The sequence below is a fragment of the Sciurus vulgaris genome (assembly GCF_902686455.1).
Source record: "Sciurus vulgaris genome assembly, contig: HiC_scaffold_611_arrow_ctg1, whole genome shotgun sequence".
In the NCBI taxonomy this organism is placed as follows: domain Eukaryota; kingdom Metazoa; phylum Chordata; class Mammalia; order Rodentia; family Sciuridae; genus Sciurus; species Sciurus vulgaris.
Window position 1 is genome coordinate 4,006,728 of NW_027632409.1, and position 16,476 is coordinate 4,023,203.

The following is a 16,476-nucleotide window of genomic DNA, read 5'->3' on the forward strand; positions in this document are numbered from 1 at the left end:
ATGATTATCTAGTCCTAAGTAACAGAAATATAGAGGTCTCTACTTAACACAGGTTATACCAATAAAGGAATATTTTACAAAAATCAGATGACATTAAGTAGCTTAACTATATTTTCTGGGGGACATCAATGACATTAAGATTTAAATGTTGTGTTTACATTTCTGATAACCTGGACAATGTTAAAGTCCCCAAATAAAGGCCTTGTCCTCTCCAGCTTTTGCTAGTGCTTGTTATGGCAACAACTTCTCAGTTCTTCCACCCCCTGGTGAGGAATTATTGACTTCTGTCATCTTTATAATATGCATTGGCATGTTCTTGATGCTGCAACATTTACTTTGTACCAATCTCATTTCAACACTCATGTCTTTTTGTTCTTCTCTCATAGAGGCACCCACCCCCAGATGCCTTTACAACCTGCTCTTTCCCAACGAGACTTCTACCTTGGACCCCTTGATTGACATGATTTTTAAAAGGGAACTCCAAATTGCTTGCCCCACACTGTCCCCTTCCAACATGAAGCAGCCCCCTTCATCAGAATGGTCATCACCCCCTTTTTCTACAGCAGCAAGCAGTTCCAAAATTAGAGGGGGGCACAGGCAGTTAGTGTAGAAATGGAGGATTGGATCAAATTGAGGAAATAAAGGCCATGAAAGCCATCTGCCTCTAGAAGTTGGAGACTGCCCCTGGGAGAATAAAATGTTAAGGATCTCCTAAGCTCATTGATTACCAAATTTCCCTGCCTTTAAAGACTCTAAGCAAGGAGGCCTATATGCAACCCTGGGAGAAGAATGTTGGTTTTATGCTAATCATTCTGGAGTAGTGAGGGAATCCATAGGTAAGGTCAGAGAGGGTCTTGCCAAGAGGAAGCAAGAGAGGGAGGCCCAAGAAAATTGATTTGAAGCATGGTTCAATAGGTCCCCTTGGCTTGCTACCCTAATCTCTACCCTAGTAGGCCCCTTAGATCTGCTTTTGCTTATTTTAACTTTGGCCCCTGCATTTTAAATAAGTTAATAGTTTTTGTGAAGAACCATGTAAGCACAGTCCAACTAATGGTGCTGAGACAACAATACAAGAGAGTACCAGCCCCAGAATATGAATATGCACAACGCCCAAATGAGCATGATTCCTCATTATGAACAACTGAAGGGGAGGAATGTTGAGAACGGGGTGATATCTGTGCAGCAGACAATCACCAGGATGCAGGCAGTTGCGACTGCACCCTCAAGAGCCAATACAGGACAAACAGGACTGCTGGGCCCTGTGCTCATCCAGATTGTTAAGAGATATTTGTCAGAGGAATGTGCAGCCTCGCCACAACTCATCTCCTGCATATTTCACCCCTTCCCTCCTCCCTTCTCCCTCTAGCATCATTCAGTTCTGGTGGGACCCAATGAGAATCAAACAGATTGGCAGGACCCAACCAGAGAAAGACTAATGTTTAGCTGTTCAAATGTTAATCAATAACTTACAGGTCTTTGTGTGTGAATGCTTGGAAATCTCTGAAATAGAGGGCTTTCTCACCCCTCTGGGCTGCTCCCCACTCAGCCATTGCAATGGTCTAAGAGGCTGGTTGCAGTCCAGGCTCGAGCTTGCAATAAACGTCATTATGTGTCTGACATTACCGTGTGTGCACTTTGACTCTCTGAGGATCAGTCAATATTGGGGACCAGTCAATATTGGACCGTAACAGGCTCTGTGGTCTGGTTTAAATTCTGGATCTAGTTCTTAACTTCAATGAGGGTTTGAAATCACTATAGCCTGTTTCCTTGGTCCACAAAAGGAAGGTGAAAGGAGTGCCTATTACATAGGCACCCCAAAGATTAAATGTCACTTTCATGTGAAGGATCCAGATTAGCTCCTGGCATAGAATAATCAGTGATCATTTAAAAAAAGGCTTAGGGTTAGTGTTGTAAATGGAAAAACAAGATGATGCAGAACAATATCCACAGCATGCTCTCTTTTGTGATGTAAGGCTGGGAGTTTGTATGCTCAGTTTTTTTTGAGTTTGCAAAAGACAGTAGTAGCATTTCTTATTTTCTCTTTTACTTTGATAAATGTTATGAGTTTGTTTATGCCACTTTATTCTTCACATTTTCTATTACCTATGTAGCATGTTTTAAGCTGAAAATTACAACTCAGTCCTTAGGTAACAGAATATTTGAAGGAACTATAACAGAATCTGATGAGTCTTTCAAATAACCCCAAATGCATAGCAGTGACACCTGGGGTTGTGCATTTTATTGCAAGAAGAGGGAGAGACATTTCTTCAAATGTCTGAATTTTATCTGTATATTGCTAGGTGGAAAGCAATTTTTTTTTTGTACAAAATTTCAAACATGAGCAATAGAGGAACATGAATGCTAAGAGGCTGTGATGTGTGAGGGAGAGATGGAAATAAAGTTGCCCTGGATTTGATCTGAAGATGACTGTCCACTGGATGTGCCCTGTGTTTGGTAGTTGTTTGAGGAGTTTTGATCTCCTACCCAAGCAATCAATACAATTATCTTGGTTTGGTTTTACTGTTGCTCAGTGCTGGCATGAGCTGCTGGTGGTGGTGTACACTTGCCTCACATGGGTTGAGTGACAGGTATTGTCTGAAGGCAATGGTTCCTTGCTATCCACATATCCCTCACCAGACGGGTGACCACTAGTGAAGATTACACTGGTTCTTATGGGCATAGTGGATATGCTGGGTGGTGGGGAAAGAAGGTTTGACACATGTGACTGTACTGGACATGGTGCACATGCATCTAGGCCTACATCAGGTCCTTTGTAGACCCCACATAATGGCCAGGAGGCATGTTATGGGTGGTAGAGAACTGGGAAAGGTGAATGGATGTAACCAGGGCCCAGGTTGGCGGGCCTGGGCAGGAGCCTTTCAAATTCTTCTCCAAACAAGGATTCTAGGAAGAAGGAAGATTAGAAATGATTTGGACTGAGTGACATGGATACTCTTGTTGATGTAGCTCTCCATCACGTGCAAGAACTGGAAATGATGGATTCCCCCAATAAAATTCATAAAAATAAAAATTAAAGATTTAAAACACTAGCCAGGTAAGGTGGTGCATGCCTATAATACCAGGACTTGGGAGGCTGAGAATCTCAAGTTTGAAGTCAGCCTGCACAACTTAGTCAGACCACCTCAAAAAAGAGGGTGCTTAGGGGTATAGCTCAGTGTTTATTTGCCCTTGGGTTCAATTTCCACTATTGAAAAATAAATGCAAAGAAAGATTTTAGAGCATATGCACCATAAGTATTTTTATGCAAATTTTCACCCAACATTTATCTCCATGGAAGACATGAGGCAGGGTAGTCTCCATTCAGGCTTACTTTTTCTCATGCTACCATGTAGGTAAGGTGGAGAATTTGGACACTGAAAAGCATAGTTGAGAGCAGGAAGGAGGTTCCTCCATTTCTGTGCAGCAGCTTCAGAAATGTGACATTTCTACTTTAATCCTAATGAGCATAATTTCTCTGCAGCCTCCCTGAGGTCTGAGATCTCAGTGACTGGGGGGAAGTTTCTTTGAGCTGTGTGTAGAGAGGGGTGGAGGATGAGGGATGTATGTGCAGAAGAAACCAAGGTACTGCTGCAGTTTTGACCTAATCACTCCTTGGCAGTTCTCCACTCAGCTGAGGCTAAGAAAATGTACCCAGAGAAAAAAGTGAAAGTTGAGGTTAAGATATAGACAGTACTTTAGAAATGGCTGGAGGACAAATGACAATTCAAAAAACCTACTGGTTCAGGGCTGGGGATAGAGCTCAGTTGGCATTGCCTCTCAAGCACAAGGCCCTGGGTTCAATCCCAGCACCACACAGACACATAAAAAAAATCACTGATTCTTCCAATCTTTCCTGCAGCTCCTACTCCCACAACCCAACAAAGCAGTTTCATGTCATCCTGCCTGCAGACATAACCATCCAAACTCCACAGAAAACTGATGGGGATGGCAGAGCCTGGAAGCCAAGAGTGGATTCCAGCACCTTCCTGCCAAAGAACTGTGACAGCCAGAGCTGTGACCTGCTCCCCTCAAGGGTTTAGAAAGTAAGGGATGATTAACCATATTTAGGAATCACAGTGACAGGTGATAAAAGGAAAACCAGAAAATGCAGAACCACTTGCCTCTGTTGGATAAAAAGAGACACTGTGAGACATGAATACTTGCAAGCAGAGAAGTTGGTGCACCAGAGACAAGCAGAGGTAGGGAGGGCTGCACTTGTGTGTGTGCAGGCTAACAAGGAAAAGGAAAAATAAAATGCGAACAGATAAATGCCAGGGATTGGGGGAGCTGATATAGGGCAGTCAGCTGGGCAGAAGTGCTTTCTAATTAGTTTCCATAGTTTTGTACTGATTCTACTCAATGGTAGTGTTCTCATATACCTTCCCAGAATATGAAACACCAGAGGAGAGTCACAGACACCATGTATGGGTGATTCCTACCTGTCTGTTGCTGCTGCATCTGCCACCCTGATGAGCAGGTAACAGTGTCAAACCCAACTGCCTCTCTATGCCAGGCATGAGGGGTGAAAAACAGGGTTTGGTATAAGAGCTGGCAACAGTGCAATAGCCAATTAGTGGGATTTTTGATAAAGCATAAACAAAATTATTTTTAAACCAGTCTCAACTGCATACTTCTTCCCTTACACCTGCAACCTGTGAAGATAACCAAGAATCTGAGGAATGAGCATAGAGGATCCTGATGTCCCAAGCTCCAGCATCATCACCCCTGATTTGTAGTTCAGACTTACTATAACTGAATATTGTGAGAGAGAGGGCAATATTTACTTGTCAGTGACTATCAAAAAGTACTGTGTCATAATCACAATTTGCATAGAGACCACCGCAACTTTATACAAAAAAGTGCTTCTATAAGGATCTGCCTAACCATTGTCTGGGCAGTCTCAGATTGATACCACTCTTGGTTTTAACCATGGTGGCCAAGGTTTAGTGTTTAAGTAGCTGATGTAATAATCCTCATTAGTTTTGCCTCTAAATTTCTGTCCTTGCCTCAACCTCTTTGCCCAAAGTTCACAACAGGAGGAATATTCCCACTGCAGTGCTCAGGTACTATTATTTTTGGGGTACCATTTGGGGTTCAAGTCCTTGATGTCCTAAAGAAAGAACTGAGGAAGACATGTTGAAGTAACAGGCAAAAATGGAATTAATGAAGGTGAAGGTGCAGGCAGCACTCCTTAGGGTGGAGTGGAGTGGGTTGACTGAGAGAGAGGTTCAAGGTCCACAAATCTAAGAAGTCCAGAAATCAGTGTCATATGCCTGGCTATGAAGCATTCACTTCCCTATATAGACCTGATTGCTCCCATTGATTGCCTCCCATTGGTTATTTTGTAGTACTTGATTAGAAGTGTCAAAATTTTTCCCCATTGGTTACTTTAGAAAACCTAATTATAATACTGTCCACTTCATCACCATTGATTGTTTTATAATGCCATACCTAAGGCGGGAGTTGCCATGATGATAAGTCTTTAGTGGCAGGAGTTGTCATGACAATGGGACTTACAGAGTTGTCATTGCTCAATTCCCTGTCTTGTTCTGCATTTTTCTTGTAACCTGCCTCCACCATCTTGGTGTACCTGAACTCCTACCTAACAGTACCATCATCACAGAAGTCTGCATTCCCAAATAATTATCATTAATATTTGGGGAAGTTTTTTCCTTTCTTCTTTAGACCAACATTCCCTATTGCATGTTCCATGCAGTCCTATCTATCTCTTCTCCCTTCTCTGCGTGGCTTCTCTTTCACTTGTTTTTAACATTGGTGCATTTCAACCACCGAAAAGATATCAAGTACATGTGCTAGTTGGGCTGTGCAGTTGGGGCCCAGGTCCTTGGTTATTAAAAGTAAAGGTGAAAACAGCACTGTGCGGTGAAGTGGAGTGGGCTGAGCAAGAGAAGTTCAAGATTCCCAAGTCTGTAAATTTGTCTTACGTGCTGGCTGTGAGGCATTCCCTTCTCTATACAGAACTGATTGAAGACCTCACCCAATTTGCTCCCATTGGTTATCTAGTAACACCTGATTAGAATAGTATCCAATATTCTCCTATTGTTTACTTTACAATGCCAAATTGGAATGCTGCCCACTTCATCCTCATTGGTCATTTTGTAATGCCAATCCTGAGGTGGGAATTGCCATGGCGATAAGTCCTTAGTGGCGGAAGTTGTCATGGCAATGGGATTATGGTAAATAAGGATGAGATGACTCAGCTCCCTGGCTCGTTATCCAGCAGCATTATCCTGGTTATACTGAAAGAATGGACATTTTTTTAAGTTGTCTGTTTTATCTCAACTCCCTAAGGTTTCCCTCCCAGTAATGGGAACAAAGCCCTTAAAGCTGTTCTCTGTTCCCAAACAGAGAGTAAAAGAGTAAATTGAGCCTGATAGCCAGATAGTGCTCAAACAGTAGGATTACCAGAAACTATTGACCAGAATCTACAGCCTGTTGTAAAACATTGTGAAACATGTTGTCAGCAAACCCAGACCCCCTTTGAAATTTCCTGGCAGCTTTGTTCCCCCTTTTCCCCCTTTCATGTGTGACCCCTCCCGATGTGTGGTCTCTGCCTTTATAAACCTACAAGATTTTCTGCTAGGGACTCGACTCCTGGAGTTGGGTCCCAGCGCGCTGGAATAAACACCTCTTGCGGTTTGCATCAAGTGACACCTCCTGCGGTTGATTGGGGTTGCCATCCATCCATGGGACAGAGTTGGGGTTTCTTTTTTGGGGGCCTTACATTTGGGGGCTCGCCCGGGATAAGACGCCCCCCCCCCCTCATCCGCGGAGTCGACCTTGGAGGTAAGAAGGGGTACCCCGAAGTTGTCTGTCTTTGTCTTGTGTTTTGTTAGTTGGTCTGGTTCTGTGAGTGCGCTTTCGGTTTCGGTGGCAGCCGTTCGGTGACTCGTGAGAGTGGCCGAACAGTGGCCGGTAGACGTGCCTGGGGGGCCACAGGTTGCAGCCCTGGGGGACGCCCTAAGGGTGGAAGGAGAGCCAGGGACGCCTGGTAGTCTCCGTCGGTAAGGGCGCTGATGGGGTTCAATTGGTGGATCAGAGATTGGTGCCCGTCTGTATCTGGTTCTGTTGTGTGTGTGTGGTGGACAAGGTGGAGGAAGGGTTGGAACAACTGGGGGGTTCTCGGACCGGGCTACTCTCGGGTGGACCCCAAAGGTTCCTTCTCTGGACTCCCCCTCCTGACAGCCCTGAAGGGTAACTTAGCAAAGTAGCTTCAGTCTCAAAAGTAATGAAAAATAAGGTCTCATAATTTTAACATCCAACCTGTCCTGATGAGGTGGCTAAAATGCCTTAGACACAGAGTTTCTGTTAAAACCTGTTAGATCCTTCCAGATCTCAGTCAAGGCTTACATTGAAATATAAATAAAAGAAGCCTAAAGGCTCAGTAGGAGACCGGTCTCAAACCCAGGGAAAGAAAAGGTAAAAAGAGTCTTTAAAACTCCAGCAAAGTAAATGCTATATTTTTAATTATATGTTTTTTTTTTGAGCTCATGATTTTTTGATCAGTTCTATTTTTTATTCAACTAGAGTTTTTGAACATCTGTTACACTGCAATGGAGATTCACCTATAAAGTTACAAGGGCTTGATTTTGTGTTATTTGTATGTTGTGCTGTCTGATGTCATGTTTTGTCTGTATCAAAACTGAGCGCTCCTAAAATTAAGATTTAAAAATGGATCCAGATACTTTTAATTCACGTGATTTAAAAAGGTTCAAATTGGGTAAACTAATAAGAGTAAAATGTCTTTGAAAATAACTTGCAAGTCTCTAGGTGGTCAAGCTAATAAAATATTGATGTTAATAAAGTGTCTAATATCAATTGTTTCTAGGACTTTTCTTCAACAGGAAAGAGACAGCAAATACTGTACAGAACACTTGTCTGATATCTTGGTTACAGAATAAGTGAATTAGAGTTAACATGTATGGGATTACTCTAATGTGTTTGTAGAGACATCTGATTAATTTACAAAGTTAAAATGCTAATTGTTAAATAACATCGAGTACTTTTAACTCCTTAAATTCCATGGGGTATCATACTTAAACATTATTGGTGTTTTCATAGGTTGGTAAATAAAAGGGTTTAAACTTGCTTTGTGTCATCACTAAACTAAAAACAAGGTTACTAAGAGTTATGTCCTAACAAGTGCACTTCTATATACAAAGGGTCCCAAAAGTTTCAACTGTGTTTCAATTAGAGTACTATAAATAACAGAATATTTAATCTTATTAAAATAGAGTAAATTATCTAAATTCAGAAATTTCATAAGAGTTGTTGCAGAATGTGAACAAAAAGGGTCAACGAGTAGGAAAGAAAAAATAAAAGGTTCTGGGTATGGAAATATATTTAGTAAAAGGAAAAAGGAAATGTTTCTGGGTAAGAAAGTGCTTGTGTGATGAAATACATGAGGGTCTAAGTAAGTGCTAAGAAAGTCTGTGTAAGTAAAGGGCAAGTTTCAACAAGTTTGTGTGTAACTAAGTTGGTTATATGTATGTGAGACAGCTAAAACTATTGAAGGTTTTTCCTAAGGTGAAATACTAACGTTCTGATATAAACCAAAGTTTAATCTATATGGTAGAATGACATGGTAAAATGACAAGGATTTGAAACACTAATTTACTCTTAACTTTGTGTCTATTAAGTTTTATTCTTTAGAACGATTAGTCTTAAAAATTGGGGTGTATACAATTATGGTTAAACAACTATTATAGAGTATTGTACTTTGTTACAGAGTATACATTTTCTTTAAAAACTCAATTTGGTAAGATAAAAGTGTCAAAGTATTTGTGAAATGGTCACTAGTTGTATATTAAATGTGTTCATATTTTTCAGGATCACAAGTTTTTAAAGCAAGAAATTTATTAAGCTCTGCTATCCTCCAGATTAAACTTGTCAGTAATGGTAATCTTAAACTTATAAAGAGTAAATTTTATTGGGGATTTATTTCTATCATTTAATGTTCTATTATAGGACCTGATATCAATAGGGTATGTGTAAAATTTGTTACTTTTTACACTGAGATAAAGAATTTCAAATGTAAATGTATTTCTAAACATTAGAGTCTGATTTGTTTAAAGGTTAATATTGTGAAACATGAAAGAAACATGAAAACATTTTGCCATTTAATCACAAAAGGAAAGTTAAAAGCTCTCTCAGTGCAGGCCATTTAGCTCATGTCGTGGAGTTCCTGACTCTCAAGCGGGAGGCCTGGGTTTGAGTCCCAGCACTCTCAGATTGTGGAAATAACAAAAGCTCTCTCAGCCTTTCTTTGATTCATGTTTTAGATACTATGTTAAATTGTGTTAATTATAAAGTTTATATAGCCTCAGGAAACAGTATATGTAAACTACTTAATGATATTTAAGGAAGAAGCAAAGATCAACATCAGAATTAGAACACTTAAGATCTGTAAAGAGCCCTGCCTTACCTGAGATAAGGCTCTGCCTCCCACCTTACTGCATGTTAGAGTGACTCCAAAATAAGCCAGACTTCAGCTTATTTAAAGTTATAGTCAAAAGATTGGTTCTTGTTGTAAAAGTACTGTGATCTCAAATAGGGGATAGAATGTAGTTCTCAATCGAATTTCAAGATAGCTATTATACAAGCTGAATATATTTTTACTCTTGCTAATTTCATTTTGTAAAACTGTTACCTGTTAATGTTTTGCAGAAGTAGCTGCTCCAAGAACAAACAACCTAGGTAACTTGTGATAATAAGCCATCACCTATAGAATAGATAGTGGTAACTTCCAGTACTAATGCAGACTCCAGTTAGATAAAAGGGTAAAAAACTGTAAAGTTATGGACATTAAAGTTAAAGCCCATTACTCTTAATTTATGACTGGTGAGACTGGCTTGCTGGATAATTAAGATCAAACTTAGAAATTGGAGTTAAATACAGAGGTCAAGAAAAGTCCATATTTGGGTCTTGCCCTCAACGTTAGCCTGAACCCAGGGAATAAGAGAACTTCTCTAAGGAGCGTTGCAACTCTGGGTCACACAACCTCCTGATCAAGGAGATTGTTGAGACTAGAGGATGAAAAATTATCCAGTGCATCTGCTGCAGAGGAGGGTCATGGAAAAGGGAAAACATCCCTTGATGTTTCTAAAGGAAATCACCTCATCAAGAGACCCTGCCTAATCAAAGTCACTGGTGGAGCTAAGGAGCCGCTCTTAAGTTCTGTACGAGTGACCCCTGTGGGAACTCAGCTGACTCTTTAACAAGACAGAAACCAGGTCAATTTGACCAGCTTGATCTTAGATACCCAGCAAAACAGTTAAAACCAAAATATAGCCATTCTTGGGCATTTAAAGGAAATAATAATTAAATGTAACTTAAGATGTACACTTGTATTAGCCCACTAGAATAAAGGCTGGAAGCTACAAATGAAAGAAAGATTCTTCAGCAAATGTGCCTGATAACTATCAAGAGAAACTGCCAGAGTCAGAAGTTTTTAGTCAGTTTAAGACCTTCCTAAGCTACACAGGTAGACTTAATCTATGTTTGCTAGTATGATTATCTATTCCTAAGTAACAGAAGTATAGAGATCTCTAGTAAACACAGGTTATACCAATAAAGGGATATTTTACAAAATCAGATGACATTAAGTAGCTTAACTATATTTTCTGGGGACATCTATGACAATGTGAAAGTCCCCAAATAAAGGCCTTGTTCTCTCCAGCCTTTGCTAGGCCTAGTTATGGGAACAATTTCTCAGTTCTTCCACCTCCTAGTGAGAGATTAACTTCTGTCATTTTCATGATACTCAGTGGCATGTTTCAGATGCTGCAACATTTACTTTGTGCTAATCTCATTTCAGTACTCATGTCTTTTTGTTCTTCTATCATAGAAGCAGCCGCCCCCAGATGACTTTACAACCTGCTCTTCCCCAACCAGGCTTCTTCCTGGGACCCCTTGATTGACCCGATTTTTAGAAAAGGAACTCCAAGCTGCTTGCCCCACGCCACCCACTTCCAGCTCGAAGAAGCTAGAGCGGTCATCGACCTCCTTCCCCAGCAGCATGGAGTTCCTGAGATTAGAGGGGGGAATGAAGCCAGAATTGGGAACAGGTAGTTAGTGTAGAAATAGGGGATCGGGTCAAATCGAGGAAATGGCCATAAAATCATCTGCCTCTGGAAGTTGGAGACTGCCCCTGGAAGAATGGAATGTCAAGGATCTCCGGAGCCCATTGATTACCAAATTTACCTGCCTTTATCAAGGACTGTTTATCAAGGACTGCAAACAAGGGGCTGCTAATTGGTGGCCCACCCCCTGGGCTCTTGCCTGCCTGAAATCGCCTAGTCACCTTCATCAGGGAAAGAGTAAGTGCTGTATAGGTACTAATGCTTAGGCAACAATACCAGTCCCTCCGCCAAGGAAATAGCTTTGGAGAAGAGTATATAGAGACAGAAGTTCCATGATTAGAACTTACCAGAAAAGAAAATGGGGAAATGAAAGAATGGACATTTTTTTAAGTTGTCTGTTTTATCTCAACTCCCTAAGGTTTCCCTCCCAGTAATGGGAACAAAGCCCTTAAAGCTGTTCTCTGTTCCCAAACAGAGAGTAAAAGAGTAAATTGAGCCTGATAGCCAGATAGTGCTCAAACATTAGGATTACCAGAAACTATTGACCAGAATCTACAGCCTGTTGTAAAACATTGTGAAACATGTTGTCAGCAAACCCAGACCCCCTTTGAAATTTCCTGGCAGCTTTGTTCCCCCTTTTCCCCCTTTCATGTGTGACCCCTCCCGATGTGTGGTTTCTGCCTTTATAAACCTACAAGATTTTCTGCTAGGGACTCGACTCCTGGAGTTGGGTCCCAGCGCGCTGGAATAAACACCTCTTGCGGTTTGCATCAAGTGACACCTCCTGCGGTTGATTGGGGTTGCCATCCATCCATGGGACAGAGTTGGGGTTTCTTTTTTGGGGGCCTTACAATACTGCCTTGCCATTGTGGAGTACCTGAACTCTAAGACCTACAAGCTAGGAAGCGCCAGTGGTGCCACCAAGGAAAGCTGCTGACACCGGTCCATGTGGCACCTGGTGTGTGGTGATGGCTTCTTCTGTGAACACTGAACTGCTTGTGCGGCTGCAGGCTTTCAGTGTTCACACAGACAGATCAATTTTGTTGGGTTTCAGGGTGAGAGGCCTGCTGTAGGGCAGCTGAATTTGCGACAAAGAGCTCTTCCTGGGCAGGATCGAGAAGGTGCTGTGCACTCCAGGTCACCCTAGCTCTCTGAGACCTTTCACCCTCAGGCCATGCTGGGGTCGAGTTTGTCCCTGTCCCCAGACCTTCTGGACAAGACGTGAGTGTGGAAGTGTATTCTAAAACTCCATGTTCCCCTATCCCCATTTGAGCCTGATGAATGAAATTACCATCCCAGGGGACATCGGTCCAGGGGAGGAGTTTTTATACAGCATTGTAGTCATTTCTTATCAGGTGAACTTGGGAAACCACAGGGATAGTGATTGTAAGCTCATGGTCCACAGATGACAGACACAGGAGAAGGGACCCAAACCTTGGATCAGCAAGTTTCCCTTTATTCTACAGCAAAGTAAATCAATCAGGCACTGTTAGGGCCCATTTTCTGGGTATGGAGATGGCCTGTGGATTACAAAAGGAGTCTGGGTTTTAGAGTTTTATTGGACACTATGGACATGCAGTTTGCACAGTCAGGGACCTAGTTGTGCAGGTTAAAATTTTAGCTTAGGAAATTTTAGCTTAGGTAGTTGTTAAACGTTTGAAACTCAATGTTATCTGGGGAAATATGAGTCCAGATCCTGGGGGATAAAGTACTCAAATCTTGCCCATTGCTTTTCTTTCACTGAGATCCATTGTTTCCCAGAGATTTGATAATTTCCTGTGCCTCCTTTTAAGACTATTTTCTGTGCCTCCATTTAGGACTATTTTGCAGTGGGGGAAGGTCAAAGTCCAGAACCCTGAATTCAGTATCTGCCCCTTTCCTTCTGGGCCCATTGTTATTAAGAAAAGATTTACTGGGAGGTTAATGGTTGGCTAATTGTCCCTCCCTCCTAAAAGATGCTTGTCTCTCTACTTTTCTTTGGGAGCTATCTTGTAGGAATACTGTTTTCCATAACCCATTGTTGTGGAAATGATAAGACTGCACTCAGAGAGTAAAAGAATCCAAAGTTTATTCTATGCCAGGAGGTCAGAAGTTAGCAGGGCAATTATTCCTCCTGAAGGGCCTGCCTGAGTAGTATTTGATGGTAAACTAATTGCTCTTCCCCAACACTGAAAATCCCAGAGAACCTTCATTTATCTATCAATATTTGTCCTGTTGGGAACTAAAACTGAGAAATTAAAAAGGACTACATTCACTTAAAATACTGTGAACATATTGCATGTTAACACATATAATATTTTTAGCAAAATATATATTGATCATCAAAAAAATCAGTGGAAAGAGTGGCATTGTTGTAAAGTTTTGCAAAGCTTGCTGTTTGGCTAATTAGAATACAACTGGATTCCCCTCTTTCTATATTTTATGTTCAACTTGTGTCATGTGACCGGTGGACAATTCAACTATTCACTCTTGGGAGAACCAGAAGAAAGGCAAACAACATTTTGCTGTTACAATAAAATAGCTTTGAACCTGTGGTACTGAAGCCAGAATTGGGAACAGGTAGTTAGTGTAGAAATAGGGGATCGGGTCAAATCGAGTAAATGGAGGCCATAAAATCATCTGCCTCTGGAAGTTGGAAAGTGCCCCTGGAATGAATGGAATGTCAAGGATCTCCGGAGCCCATTGATTACCAAATTTACCTGCCTTTATCAAGAACTGCAAGCCAGGAACTGCTAATTAATGCCCCCTGGGCCCTTGCCTGCCTGAATCACCTTGGCCCTCCCCCTGCCCCTGGCTTTTCACTTAATGCAAAATCAGGCCTAGTCATGTAGGCAGGAAAGAGAGATAAGGGAAGGAGAGAACTGGAGAACAAAAGAGAATTTAACCTATAAAAGATGTAGGGTGCGCTCACTTCTTGGGACTTTTGAACATCAGCCATGGCCCCCTTCTCCCTGCTGGGAGAAGTCTGTATTATTAGCTTTAAATAAAACCTGCTTAATACGCTTGCCTTGGCGTGCTTCTCTAGTGTTCAATCTTCAACATTAGAAGGAGCAGAACTCGTCACCGATAAATGGCGGTATCAGTACCCTAGAAGCAACTATGGTGTCCCAGGATCTGCCTTGACAATGATACTCTATACCATTACATAATAGTTTGTTTGTATATAAATGTCTTTTGCTATTTAGAAATACTTGTTTTGTTCTTTTTTGTATTTTTATTTTTTGCAGTGCTGGGGATTTGAACCCAGGGCCTTGTGCTTCCAAGGCAAGCACTCTACCAATTGAGCTATATTCCCAGCCCCCTTGTCTTGTGCCTGTGGTTATCTTCCTATTCAAACCTTTAATTTCTTAGTCTCTTTTTAAATTTAAACTTGTAATATATGATTTGTTAAGGTTTTTCCATATACTTTATTGAGGTATAATTGAATTATAAAAACTTGCTCGCATTTAGGTTGTGCCCTAAGGAAACTTTAGCACTTCCAGGATAATAAATGTATCCATTTGCCCCAGAAGTTTCTTCTCCACCTTTACTACCTCCTTGTTTGCAAGAAACTGCTGCTGTGCCTTTTCTCCCTCTAAAATTTTAATACATTATATAATCATACATTTTTTATGTCCTTGTCTATCTTCTTGTGTAATTTTGACTTTCACATCTTGTATTATTTTCTTCTCCTTTAGTACTGATTGTGTATATTTAAGTTTGTTTATCCAATTACTTATTCACATTTGCTATGCATGTATAATATACATGCAGAACTCTACTTTAACTTTTCTTGGTTGATGCCCTGTAGTGGAATATGTTGACACTTTAAGAATCTGCCAAGTTCTTTCCAGATAACCACATTACATTCTCACCACCATGTACAAAGTTACAGTTGTTGCACCTTGTCACCAGTCCATGTTCATTGTCAAGAGTCCTTTCATTTATTGCTCATGTCTTTTTCTTTTACTGGAAATTGAGTCCAGGGCCTTAAGCATGTTAGGCAAGTGCTGTACCACTGAGGTACATCCAGTTCTCTTTTTCTTTCATACTTCAGGCTGTTTGTATTTTACATAAGTCAACCAAAACCAAGGGTGTGATGATTTTTATCTCTTGTTTTAGAAGGTTTTATATTTTTAAGACTTACATTTAGATCTATGATCACTACTACTTAATTGCTCATAGTGTATGAGGCAGAACTTGAGACTAATTTATTTTTGCATATGGTTATGAAGTTTTTTCTACACCCATTTGTGAAAAAGATTCTCCTTTTCCCATTGACATGGCAAGTTTGTCAAAACTTGCTTGACCACTTAGGTGTGAGTCTGCTTGTGTCCTCTGCTATCTTCACTTGATCGCATTGTCCTTACACACTGTGATATTGCTGAACTTTGCAATAATCTTGGAACTGGGTAGTGCTGTTCCTCCAACTTCTTTTCTGCTGTTTTGACTCTTTTATACTCTTTACTCTTTCACTCCATTTTAGGTTCAACTTTTTCATAAGGCTTGCTTGTGTTCAGAGTTACAAAAAATTAATAACTTAATGTAAGGAAGAATTGAGATTTAGAAAAATATTTAATCTGTTCATCTATGACAATGACACATCTTTCAATTTATTTAAGTCATTTAAATTTCTCTTAGTATTTGTTTATGTGCATAGTTTTCAGGGTATATGTCTTGAATAAATTTTTAATAACTTTGTTTTTTTTTTAATGTATATGATGCTTGATATCTAACCCAGTTACTCACAGATGGTAAGCAAGCACTCCAAAACTTAGCTGTTGAGTAATTTTGCTCAAAAATTTTTTGATTTTTTTTTTCATTGAATAGGATACAAAGATAGCAAGCAGGCAGCAGGTTTTCTACAATAGCAAAGGTAATAAAGTAACAGATTCCTCTGAAGAGAAGGGGCCCCAGAGCCAGAGCCTGGACTCCTATAGGAAAGTACTGACTTGTTCTTTTCGAAGGTTTGGGGTACTCCTCCTTTTTCTATCTTTTCTGACTCCAAGCTCTCTTTTATTTAGTGTTGCTTCCAGTTCCTATGCCCACACATCTGTTTTAGTCTTTCTGTTGGGTCTCTGCTCATGTCCATGGACACATTTGTCAGCTAGAATTTTGGCCTTATTGGCAGACATTCTTTGTTCTCTCACTGTCTGTTCTTGTTTTTGACATTCTCCTTTTCCATCCTGTACGTATTGCCCACACTATTCTAAATCTCCCTCAGGTTTTTATATTAATGTTTCTTTGATGGGTTGTGAAACTTATTTAAGAGTACTCAAATTTTTGATATCTGTTGTAAATAATGCTATCTTAAAGTTCAATTTCTGCTGAGTGCAAAGAGCCTTACCTGCATTCCCAGCTACTCAGGAGGATGGCATCAGAAGTAAAAGTCAGT

At 40.6% G+C, this 16,476-nt stretch overlaps 1 long non-coding RNA gene across 1 annotated transcript in view; it reads right to left on the reverse strand.

Moving 5' to 3' along the window:
• The window catches only part of LOC306652827, a 186,322-nt gene extending 176,747 nt beyond the window's left edge, over nt 1–9,575 (reverse strand). Inside the window, exon 1 of the long non-coding RNA XR_013761555.1 lies at nt 9,446–9,575. This is a non-coding gene — a long non-coding RNA (uncharacterized lncRNA). The remainder of the gene's footprint in view (nt 1–9,445) is intronic.
• Nucleotides 9,576–16,476: the final 6,901 nt, after the last annotated feature.